Source organism: Bubalus bubalis, chromosome 3 (genome assembly GCF_019923935.1).
Source record: "Bubalus bubalis isolate 160015118507 breed Murrah chromosome 3, NDDB_SH_1, whole genome shotgun sequence".
Classification (NCBI taxonomy): Eukaryota; Metazoa; Chordata; class Mammalia; order Artiodactyla; family Bovidae; genus Bubalus; species Bubalus bubalis.
In genome coordinates this window covers 41,353,856-41,366,361 of record NC_059159.1, presented here as the reverse complement: position 1 = coordinate 41,366,361, position 12,506 = coordinate 41,353,856, and the positions used below count along the sequence as shown (strand labels likewise).

Below are 12,506 nucleotides of genomic sequence, written 5' to 3'. Positions count from 1 at the left end.
TGTTTGCTATCCCTCCCTGATCTTCAGGGCAGCCCTGTGGATTGGGCAGGGCAGCCGTATCATCCCATTTTACAGTGAGGAAGGAGAGGCTGTGTGGGGCTGGAACCAGAACCCAGATCTGACTTCTGGCCCCAGTGTCCACTCATTATATCCCATTGACTGGCTGATGGTAGCACAGCTGGGGATACTGAGTCCTGCTTGGGGTCTGTTCCTGTCACTGTGTCTGGTACATAATTTAGGAGCTGTTTGTTAAACGACTGTTGCCCATTTATACATGAAGTAGGTTTTTCTCCACTGTGGTGAGGTCATCTAGTCATTCTGCACCGTTATTCCTATATGTTTTGGTGGACATATAACTGCATTTCCTACAGGATAATTAGGAATTTTAGGCCCCTCTACCTGAATGGGGAATTAGGTCAAGTACAAAAAGCAATAGACTTGGTCCAAAGAGCAGGCTTGATGGTGTGGTTCAGTTGTTTCTTAGCCAAGTGGCTGTGGCTGAGACCCAGAACCTCTTTGAGCCTCAGTCTTCCCCTGTGTAAAATGGGCGAGTAATATCTACTCTGACAACATCCCTGGGTTTTGAGAATGAAATGAAATCCTGGCTGTGGGCTTGATATGTACTGTTAAACATGGTGCAGATAATAGCATTTCTCATTTGTCTCTCTGAGCCTGGACACTGTGAAGCCGCTCTCCTTTTTCTGCCCAGGGCCGGCTTTGGCGGGTTCCCTATCCCTCTTCCTGCCTGTTCGGCCCTTGCTACGGTTGCCCCCAAACCTAGGACTCCTTTGTTCCAGGCCTTGGAGTCCTGGCTTCTCCAGGCGGCCACGGTCTCTGCCTCCTTCCCCGGGGGAGCCGGGAGGTGGAGGAGAGGATCGCGTCACCATGGCAACCAGAGAGGCCGAGCCGCACCCCCGCGGGGGGTCTGAGCCTGTTCTCAGCAGCGGGGGCGGAGCCAGAACCGAGCGCTCGGGCTGAGCGGCCTGCACCTCCTGGAACCAGCTGTCGGGGCGCCTCTGCTCTGTCTTCCTGTTGCTCCTTCGCGCGGCTAGTCCACCTGCACCAGGCCTGCCTGGAGGCCTAGGGGTGAGGAGGAGACCATCCTGCGGTCCAGGCAGCTGCTGCAGGCCGAGGCTGAGCCCCCCAACCCCGCCGTGTGAATGGGTCAGGGGCTGCCCCCTGTGCCCGCCCAGAGTAAAGCCCTGACTGTGCACCTCCTTCGCCTCTTCACCAGCAATCCTTCCAGTCCTTAAGGGCTTAAGTCAAACCGTGCCTCTTACAAGTCACCTTTCCTGTACTTGTCAGACAGCCTGGCTGATGGCTTCCTGGGGCTGTTTTGGAGTTGGGTTTCATTTGACTTTAGGGGCTGTGACCTCGGGGTCCTTGTCTGAAACTGGTGATTCTCAACCTTACAATACATTAGAATCACCCGGGGAGCTTTTAACAGCCCTACACCCCTGGCCACCCCTCACCAATTTAATATGGACCTCTTGCTTGGGAGCCAGACACCAGACTTCCCAGGGAATTCCAATGTGTAGAAAAGGTTGGAACTGGTGTCTTGAAGTTCAAATTTTATTTTATTTATTTTTTATATATATTTTTAATTTTGGCTGCACTGGGCAGCTTGCAGAATCTTAATTTCCTGAGCACAGATCGAACCTGTACCACAGTAGTGAAAGCGCCGAGTCCTAACCACTGGACCACCAGGAAATTCCCAAGTTCAAATTTTAAATATTCCCGTGGCCTGTGATGCCTTGCTTGATGCTAAGCCTACTGAGTGCAGGCTGACCAATGAACAGTTGGGTCTACTGATGAAGCAAAGCCTGCTGGAGCCTAGCCCATTTGTATGTTTTCAATGCTCCGATTTGCTTTGTTTGTTTGTTTGTTTGTTTTTCAAGGACTAGGAGATCCCGAAGGGCCCTTATTGCTCAGCAAGAAGACTGGGGTAGTGAGGATAATAGTTACTTTTTAATTTAGCACCTGTCGTGAACCAGGTGCCTTGCTTTGCATTTATTTTTTCATGTTGTTGTCGTTTAGTTGCTAAGTGGTGTCTGACTCTTTTTCACCCCCATGGGCCACCAGGCTCCTGTGTCCATGGAATTTCCCAGGCAAGAATACTGGAGTGGGTTACCCTTTCCTTCTCCAGGGGATCTTCCTGACCCAGGGATCAAACCCACATCTCCTGCATTGCATGCAGATCCTTTACCACTGAGCCACCAGGGAAGCCCCTTATTTTTTCATGCTACATGCTGGGTTGCTTTAGTTGTGTCCAGCTCTTTGCACCCCTATGGACTGTAGCCCACCAGGCTCCTAGCTCCGTGGGATTCTCCAGGCAAGAATACTGGAGTGGGTCGCCATGCCCTCCTCCAGGCGATCTTCCTGAACCAGGGATAGAACCAGTGTCTGTTGTTTCTCCTGCATTGGCAGGCAGGTTCTTTACCACTAGTGCCACCTGGGAAGCTCTATTTTTTCATGGGGACCCCGCAAAAACCTCATGAGGTATAGGCATTGTCTGTTATCCCTATTTCACAGATGAAGAAACTGAGGCTCTGGAACGTCAAGTAGCTTGCCCAAGGTCACATGGCTTTTAAGTGACAATACTGGGATTGGAACCTGAGTCTGACTCAAAGCCCAGGCCCTTGACCTCTGTCCTGTCCTGGCTCCCAGCTCCCTCTTCCATCAATTGTGGAGCAGGAGGTGCTGAGAATGAGGCGACTTGACCTGTGGGAAAGATGCTGGTCTCAGAAGGCCTCACCTTGGTGCCATGCCACCTCTGAGGGGACTCCCAATGGGATATCTGGGGTCACAGGGCCCTGAAGGTGTCCAGCCCGCTCTCTGGTGCCTTCAGCCGACCTCTACTGAGGATTGCTCTGCCCAGATGCTGTCCAAGTTCTTTCACCCCCATGACGTTTAATGTCCCACAGCCAGCCTGAGACATGACACTGTTATTCTTGTTTCAAAGAAACTGAAGCTCAGAGAGAGGCCAGAGCCGACTAGCTGATGATCCGCAGAGCCGTTTTCCGGGTTCTGTGGCTGCTCAGCTCCAGACTCCGAGTCTGCCTTGACTGTCTTAGTTTCCACCAGATTGTGGGGGGAGGGGAGGACAAGGTTCATAGCCCTGTGTACCCCTCAGCTGTGTGAAGGAGATGAGGGCCACCATTGGGGGTCGTCAGCCTCAGAACCGACCCCACTTGTCGGAGGTGTCCTTGCTTGCTGGGAAGGTGGGGGAGTTTGAGGATTTGGGGGGAAATGATCCCTTGGATGGGGGGCATGGCAACCCACCCCTCTGTCCAGGAGAGCCCCATGGACAGAGGAGCCTGGCAGGCTCTAGTCCATAGTGTCACAAGATTGGCCATGACCAAAGTGACTGAGTGCGCACGCGCAGCAGCTCTGCGTACCTCCTGGGGGAGGGGCTAACATCGGGAAACCACCTGCGCATGGTTTCACAGCAGCGTCAGCACCGGCCTGAATCAGCGCCGGCCTGAATCCACTGCCCAGCATCCAGGGGAGGTCTGAGAAGGGGGCAGAACCATTTGCTGAGAGATAGTGACAGGAATGGGCTTCCCTGGTGGCTCAGCGGCAAAGAATCTGCCTGCGATGCGGGAGATGCGGGCTTGATCCCTGGGTCGAGAAGAACCCCTGGAGGAGGAAATGACAAGCCACTCCAGTATTCTTGCCTGGAGAATCCCATGGACAGAGGAGCCTGACGGGCTACAGTCTTTGGGAGTCGGACACGACTTAGCAACTTAACAACAGTGACAGGAATGGCAAATTGGAAGGACTCTAGTGGTGCAGGAGGAGGGATTCCAGGACCTCAGCTTCAGCTTCACCAGCCTGTTCATCAGTGCCCCGAGCAGAAGGGTGTGGTCCTGCCCCGTTTTGAAGCTCTGTCCCCTCAGGGAACGGCCTCTTCCTTCTCCTCTTCTCTCAGTTCTTCAAGGCGCCCCCAGACCCTTCGCCAACTGGCCCTCTCCCTCAGGCTTTGACACAGGTTGCCTCTTCCCCTCATGGGCCCTGAGAGCAACCTGCCCAGGTGGTGGTTTTTTCTCCCCTTCCTATTTGTACAGGTCGTACCTATTATAATGGTTGAAGCACAGGTCCTAGAGTCACACCACTAGTATTCAGACTGGTTCTCCATTTAACAGCCTTTTAAACTGTGGGCAACTGAATTAGCCCCCTATGCTTTCACTTCCTTGATTATACATGAGAATCATAATGGTACTGCTTAATTTGTTTATTTTTTTCTTTTTAATTAAAAAAATTTTTTTAAATTTATTCAGTTATGCCGGGTCTTAGTTGTAGCATGCAGACTCTTTGTTGTGGCATGCGGGGAACCTGGGCCCCCTCCATCAGGAGCTCAGCATCTTAACCACTGGACCACCAGGGAAGTCCCTTAAAAATCTTTTTAAAGTGCACCAATGTTAAGCATGTGGTGGTGGTTTAGTTGCTAGGTAGTGTCTGACTCTTGTGACCCCATGAACTGTAGCCTGCCAGACTCCTCTGTCCATGGGATTATCCTGGCAAGAATAATGGAGTGGGTTGCATGCCCTACTCCAGGGGATCTTCCCAACCCAGGGATAGAACCTGCGTCTCCTGCATTGCAGGTGGATTCTTTACTGCTGAGCCACCAGGGAAGCCCAATGTTAAGCATACAGTTTAATATGAACTCTTACATACCTCTACTCATGTACCCACCCAAATCAAGTTGTAGAATGTTTCCAGTAACCTGGAATGTTCCCTCATGCCCCTTCCCAGTCAATACCCACTGCCTCCCTCAGCCCGCCCCCAGGTAGCCTCTCCTGTGAACTTTCATCACCATCGGTTTGTTTTCCTGCTGCTGAACTTCATAGGAATAGAATCATGCAGTGTGTGCTCCTTTGTGTCTGGATTCTTTTGCTCAGCATATTGTTTGTAAGATTCGTCTATCACAGAGTTGCTCTGAAGGTGAAAAGAGGTGCGTGCACAGCCCAGGGCTTGACAAGGCATGGATGGCAGTGATGCTAGAACCACCCTGCGAGGTCGGGAAGCGGGGATGGAGTCTGTGCCCCTGGCTCTGTTACCACCTGACACAGTGAGTGGCATACGGAGACTTATTTTTGGCTGCACCGGGTATGAGTTCGGCGATCTTCGATCTTTGTTGCTGCAGCACTCGAGATCTTTAGTTGCGGCATTCAAACTCTTAATTGCAGCATATGGGATCTAGTTCCCTGACCAGGGATTGAACCTGGGCCCCCTGCTTTGGGAGCACAGAGTCTTAGCCACTGGCCCACCAGGAAAGTCTCTACATACAGAGACTTTTGATGCTCTCTGAAGATGTTTGATGCTGCGTTAGTGGGAAGCATGGTCAGGCCTGAGCCTCCCTCTGCTGTCTCCAAAGGTTTCCCCACCCCCACTCGCATTGTCAGTTCTAAGGCAGAAAATGAGTTTATCAGCCTTTGTCCCTCCCCTGCTGGTAGGGAAGGACCATTCCACACCTGGAACTCATCTTTATCCTGTACCCACAGATTCTTAGAGTGTCCAAGAGGAGATGGGAAAGATCCCTCAAGCTGTCCTCAGCATCTCTTACGTGGGTCGGGATACCAGGATAGATTCTTGGCGATGTCCATCGGTCGGTCACTGGACATTCTCAGGACAAGGTTGTAAATAGCTTGACACCTGTGTGCCTCCAGCCATCTGGGTGCCCTTTCCTCCCCCTTGTGCCCACTAGAGCTGGAGGTGGTAGAAGTGAGGGCTGGTCATTTGGGTTTGAACCTACCACCTCTGGCCACCTCTTCACATTACCCAAAAGGAGCGTGTCTGAGATGGTCTGACACTGGTTGGTTCATATCCTGGCATCTGGCAGACTCCATCACAGGCCTGAAATAGGTTAACTCTGTGATCACATGTGGTCCCAATCTGGGTGATTCTTAGGCAATCTGGAGGTCACAGGATGCTGCCTGCATTGTAACTCGACAGGAACATACGCATCAGGAAGAATTATCTAAAGTTAGCGATGCTTGGCAACAATGTGGCTGGTGAGACCCCACTGTGGATAATGGTTCAAATCAACTCTCCCCAGTGGGTCCTGCCTAACGCTTAGCTCACAAGGCCCTCGGTGTGCTGGTCTGTGCCCACTTCTCCAGCGCTATCTGCCCCTCACTCCCTCTGCTCACTCAGTTTTCCAGCCAGGCCAGGCTATTTATAGTCCCCCTAAGGGGCCCTGCTGTTTCACACTTTGTGCCTTTGCCAAGCCTCTTCTCGTTGCCTAGAACTCTGCTCCTGTCCCCCATCTGCCTGGCAAGCACCCACACATCTTTATTCAATTAATTATATTAATAATAGCAGCTAAGCTTTATTGGGTGCTTACTATGTGCTAAGTGCTTTGCCTGCGTTATCCAGCTTAATCCTCCAAGTAGCCCTGTGCGTTCCATCTCTACGTCATCCTCTTTCACAGCAACCAATTTCCATTTGTAAGTGGCTGCCTCTGAGCACAGAGCAGTTAGGAAGTGATGGAGCCCGGATTGGAGCCGCACCTGTGTGAACCCAGGGTTCTTGTTCTTCGCCACAGTGGTAAACTACCTTCCTTGGAGTATCACCCAAGCCCATCCAGCCACTCCCTCATCCATCCTGTTTCTTCCTCCCACCTCTCTGCCTTGCCTGTGAGGTGCTTCTGTCATAGCATTTAGGACGTTTTTGTGCTTACTGGACTGTCTTCCTCTACTGGGCTGTAAGGATTTCACTTAAGACTGTGTTCGTTTTAATTGGCAGGAAATCCAATATATAGGGGCTTATAGTTCCTGTTTAGCAAGAAATGAGGTAGGCTGTTTCTAGTGTGGCTCCTAGCTCAGTGAAAGTGAAAGTGGCTCAGTAGCATCAGGGAAATGTCTGTGTTCTTTCTTGATTATTTCCTCAGAGCAGCGGTACGGCCGCTGTAGCTCCAGTCATCACATCTGAGTTGAAGGTGAAAAGTCCCTTTTTAATTGTTAAAGCAAAGGCTTTGCCAGAGGCCTTCACTAGCATCTCATTGACTAGAACTATGTCAAGTGGCCATTCCTGGTTGTAAGAGAGGCAGAGAAAGTGGATATTTCGCCTGGGACTGGGTTCATTGTCACTTCATAGAAAACCAGCATGAGGGAAGCTAGATACCGAGTAGAAGACAAGCAGTGTCTGCTAGTAGCGTAGAGAACAGAGACTATGAATTATTAATGATTTCTCCCAAATCCTCAGAATCTGAATGCTTTATAATTGTTTTGTGTTGTTGCCTTTCAGGCAACATACAGATATAAGCATATAAACTTTTTTTTTTTTTCCAAATACTTTGGCCATCTGATGTGAAGAGCCAACTCATTGGAAGAGACCCCGATGCTGGGAAAGATCAAGGGCAGGAGGAGAAGAGGGCCACAGAGGATGAGATGGCTGGGTGACATCATCGACTCAAAGGACATGAGTTTGAGCAAACTCCGGGAGATGGTGAAGGACAGGGAAGCCTGGTGTGCTGCAGTCCATGGGGTGGCAAAGAGTCAGACACGACTGAGCGACTAAACAACAACATTCTGTACATACTATTGTTAATTTCTTTTTTTACTTAATAAGCTGATGTAAATCATCCATATAATTTTTAATGACTACATAGTAGTTCATCTTGATGAAATACCATAATTTACTCAATAATTCCCTATAATTAATCATTCAGCTTGTTTTTAATGTCACAATCATAAACACCCCTGTGATTAATAATCTTATAACTTTATTTTATGCACATTTACAACTAATTTCTTAGTACACAGTCTTAGATTATGCTGGGTTAAAATCTGTACCAGGACTTTCCAGGGCGGTCCAGTGGTTAGGAATCCATCTTCCAGTGCCGGCGACTTGGGTTCAGTTCCTGGTTGAAGAACTAAGATCCCACATGCTGTGGGGCAACTAAGCCCCTCACCTTAAGTGAGCCCTTACTTACACACCTCAAGTAAGCCCATCCTGTACAACTGGAGAATCTCATGCACCGCAACGAAGACCCAGTGCAGGAAAAAATAAACAAAAACTATACCAACTATTAAAGCTTTTGATACCAAACTGGCTCCAGAAAAGTGCCAGTTGTACATATCCTCCAAGAAATTCTAAGAATGCCTGTCCCCGTACAAGTCTGGGTATTTTCCTTGCTGATTTGATAGGAAAATTGCAAAGTATAGAAGTTTGCATTTTCTTTGGTTACAATTGAGGTTACATTTAACATTTTATATATATATATATATACACACACACACACACATATTACTCACTGGGCACTTAGAGTTCTTTTAATTTTCTGTTCATTTCTCTAACTCATTTAGCAAGTTGAGTTTTTCTCATTGGATTGCAAAAGCACTTTCTATATGAAGGAGACAAGGAGTTTCATAGGAGAAGGGTTCATATTGAGCTGTATTTGAAGGCTAAATAGGACTTTGCCGGGCGGACAAGGGGTGAAGAGGGGGTTCTAGGTGTAGGAGCAGCACGGGCAAAGGTTCAGAGGTAGGAAACAACGAGCATGTTAGGTCACTGTGTTAATGACATAGGGCTGCCAGTAGAAAAAATTAGCACAAACTTGGTGACTTAAAAACAACAGAAATTTAGTTGCTCAGAGTCTGGAGGCCAGAGTCCAAAATCAAGGTGTTGGCTGGGCCATGCTCCCTGCCAAGGCACTAAGCTGGGGAGAATCCTTGCTTGCCTCTTCCAACGTGGCTCCAGGCGTCCCCTGACTTCTGGCCGCATAACTCCAATCTCCGCTTCCGTTTGCACGTGACCTTCTTCTGTGTGTCTGTGTCTTCTCCCTGCTTTACCTACAAGGACACGTCATCTGATGCAGGTCCATCTTAGTCTAGAGGGCTTCCGTGGTGGCTCAGCGGTGAAGAATCCACCTGCAATGCAGGAGACACGGGTTCGATCCCTGGGTCGGAAAGGTCCCTTGGAGGAGGGCATGGCAACCCGCTCCAGTGTCCTTGCCTGGAGAATCCCATGGACAGAAGAGCCTGGTGGGCTACATTCCATAGGGTCTCAAAGAGTCAGACACGACTGAAGCAACTTACCACGCATGCATGCAGTTAGTCTAAAATCATCTCTTCTAGAGATCCTTAACTTAATTACATCTACAAAGAACTTTTTCCTAAATAAGGTCACATTTATCAGTGCCAAGGTTAGGATTTGGATATATATCTATCTCTAGGGGCTTGCAGGAACATACCTAGAAAGTGTCTGATATTACAGAACAGCAGAATATGACTCTGTAAAGGGAGAGTCACATGATGACCATGAAAGGCCTTTTGCTGAGGAGTTTGGCTTGTGCCCTTGAAGTGAATGGGGAACTGTTGAATTTTGAATCATCAGATCTGTAGTCTGGCACTCACAGGGAAAGAGTGTTGGTATTGTCCTTGTAAGAGTTGATGGGGATGGGAAAAAGGATGGGGAGTGGGGATATCTCAGGGTGTAGAATATGAACAGGAAGAGGGAGGAATCTGGAATGACTCCTTGGTTTCCAACTTGAGTAATCTAGCACATTAACTTCAGGGAAAGGTTGGGTTTGAATTTCCTGGGGGTGGAGATGTGCAGGAAACAATCAAAGAGATGGGTCTGTAGCCCAGACCTCTCCCTGGAATATAAACAAAATTTGGGAGAGGGGAGTAAAAGAAGTGACAGAAGCCTGGAGAACATAAATTTCTCCCCCTCATTTTCTTGTGAAAAATTTCAAGCCTACATAAAAGTTTAAAGTATCTTATAGTGAACACCCATGGACCCACCATCTGGAGTCGATAATTATCATTTTTCTCCACTTGCTTTATCACACATCTATCCATCCCTCTTGAACATCATCAATACATCTTGTTTTGTATGTATTTCAGGGTAACTTGCAAACATTAGGTATGTTTCACTTCGACACATTAACACGCAAATCAATCACTAGAGTTCAACATTTAGTGAAATGCACAAATCTTAAGTGTACTATTTGATGAAGTCGATGAATGCATCACTGTGTACCCACATATCCCTGTCAAGATACATTTCCATCTCCTTAGAAAATTCCCTGTGCTCCTTCCAGCCAAATCCTGTCCCCACCTGACCCCTACAAGCAACTGCTATTTTCTTTTTTCTTTTTTTTCAAGCATAAATTAGTTTTGTCTGTTCTAGAACTTCATGTAAGTGGAGCCATACAAGATGTGTTCCTTTGTATCTGGCTTCTTTCACTTAGCATAATGCCTGTGAAGAATCATTTCTTTGTGTCTCAGTAGCTTTCCCTTTTATTGCTAAGCAGTATTCTATTATAAAGATGTGTAGTTTAGTCACTAAGTCGTGTCTGACTCTTTGGGACCCCATGGACTGTTGCCTGCCAGGCTCCTCTGTCCATGGGATTTCCCAATCAAAAATGCTGAAGTGGGTTGCCACCTCCTTCTCCAGAGGATCTTCCCGACCCAGGGATCAAACCCACGTCTCCTGCATTGGCAGGCAGATTCTTTACTACTGAGCCATCAGGGAAGCCTGTAAAGATGTGTAGGAATAATAGTTTGGGGGAATTCCCTGGTGGTCCAGTGTTTAGGACTCAGCACTTCCACTGCAGGGGGCATGGATTCAATCTTTGGTTGGGGAACAGAGATCCCACAAGCCAAAGGTGTGGCCAAAAAAACAAAAGAAAAGGAATTTTTTTTAAGGGATGGACAGAGAAAGAGGATTCTACCAAGGATACTAGAAGGAACAGTGAAGGCAGTAGGAAAAGCACCCAGATAGAATGTCAAGGAAAACCATCTGGATCAGTTATAATTAGGTTTGACTACATATAACATAAAAAATAAATAACAGTGACTTAAATAACAGGCATTTTTCTTCTCTCATGTAGAAGAAGTCCAGAGATAGACAGCCCTGGGGTGGTATGTTGGCTCCCTGTACCATCACTGGCCCAGGCTCCTAGCTTTGTGCTCAGCTGTATTCAGCACTGGCTTCTATCCTGAGGGTCACCTCATGGTTCAGTATGGCTGCTGGAGCTCCAGCCATCCTATCTGCTTTCCAAACTGGTAACAGAAGGAGGAAGCATGGGGACGGGGGAAACATACATTATAGGTGAAACAATCTCAGAAACTTTCCTCGAAGTTCTACACATATCCACTTAACACTCATTGGCCAGAACTTCATCACATACCCTGTACCGCTAGGAAGAGCAGCCACTGAGCGCACTGCCACTCCAAGATAATGAGATTTCTGATACTAGGAGGGGAAATGGATATTGGCTGTCAGCAGCCTCTTCTACCTTCTCTCTCTTTTTTATAGTATTTATTTATTTTGCACTGGATCTTAGTGGTGGCACGCGGGATCTTTGATCTTCATTGCAGCTTGCAGGATCTTTAGTTGTGGCATGAGAACTCTTAGTTGTAGCATGTGGGATCTAGTTCCCTGACCAGGGATGGAACTTGGGCCCCCTGCATTGGGAGTGCAGAGTCTTAGCCACTGGACCATTAGGGAAATCGCCTTCTCCCTCTTTTGACACCTGGTGGCCTAGCCATGTCCACTCAGCCTTCCTGTCTGGGGACTTACGCAGACTGAAGGCTGTGCTTGGCAGATTTACATCCTCCAAGTTCCTAGGGCTCCTTCCTTCTCGAAGGGGTGGTGTCTCTATCTTTTCTGTAGGTCTGTCTTCTCTGGTAGGAGTTTCCAGGGTCTCTGGCTGGCTTCTTGGGCTGTTGGGGTCTCCTGGAGTGTGAAATGAAAGGGGCAGTATCCAGGAGAATTTGCAGAGAGCTCCATGGGCATTCTCTTCCACCCCTGGGCATCCCCGCTGCTGTGGCTGGCACTCTTCCCTCGCCTATTTGGTCAGCCTCCCCTGACAAGCAGGGCTTCTTCTCCAATCCTTGTACTGATGGAAAGAGATTCCTCTAGAAAGTAATGAGATTCAGAAGGGGAAAGATGGCATTTGGAGACAGACAGACTTGGGTTGAGATCCTTTCTGTGCAAAGCTCTCTGAGACTCAGAGACTCCGTCTGTGAACTGGTGGTAGTGAGAGCAGCTTCACCCATGTGTCTGGGCTGAGCTGTGGTCCATGGCCCCCACTCTGATAAGGATGAATTGGGCACACATCGGGGAAGCTGGCAGCAAACTTCCCACCCTGTCATGACCCAGGCAGTTCCAGACTGTGCAGTAGAGTCCAGCCTCACCACCCTCCCTGTGGCCCCTCTGCCCTTGCCCTGGGGAAATATCCTGAGAGTGAAGGCGCTGGTCCTGTGACCCCTGGGAATTGGTCAGTGTAGAGGAGAATCAGCGCAGCCTGCTGGAGTCTGAACTGTTGCCCAGAGCAGGGTTCACCATGGCTCACACCCCTTACCTTGACTCCAGGCACTAATAGGGCAGCCTGGAGCCTCCTGGAGGACAGACGGAGGGTTAATGTGGCGTTTCATTCCCTTGTGCTTCTCCAGAGTGAGTGCATCTCACCAAACAGCCAGGCTCCTTCACAGTGCCAGACTCCGGCAGGCTGAATGCTGTGGCTTTTCTTCCTCCCTCTCGGCCCCTGGAAA

The 12,506-nt window shown here is 48.8% G+C and overlaps 1 protein-coding gene and 1 long non-coding RNA gene across 8 annotated transcripts in view; one reads left to right on the top strand and one right to left on the bottom strand.

Moving 5' to 3' along the window:
* ABR (ABR activator of RhoGEF and GTPase) overlaps nt 1-12,506 on the top strand; it is a 186,208-nt gene that overhangs the window by 74,062 nt on the left and 99,640 nt on the right. The gene's annotated exons all lie outside the window — the stretch shown is intronic.
* Nucleotides 8,443-12,489, bottom strand: LOC123332674. The gene is made up of 3 exons (XR_006549625.2): nt 12,317-12,489; nt 11,533-11,688; nt 8,443-8,873 (listed from the first exon to the last, which is right to left on the bottom strand). It is a non-coding gene; the product is annotated as an uncharacterized LOC123332674 (long non-coding RNA).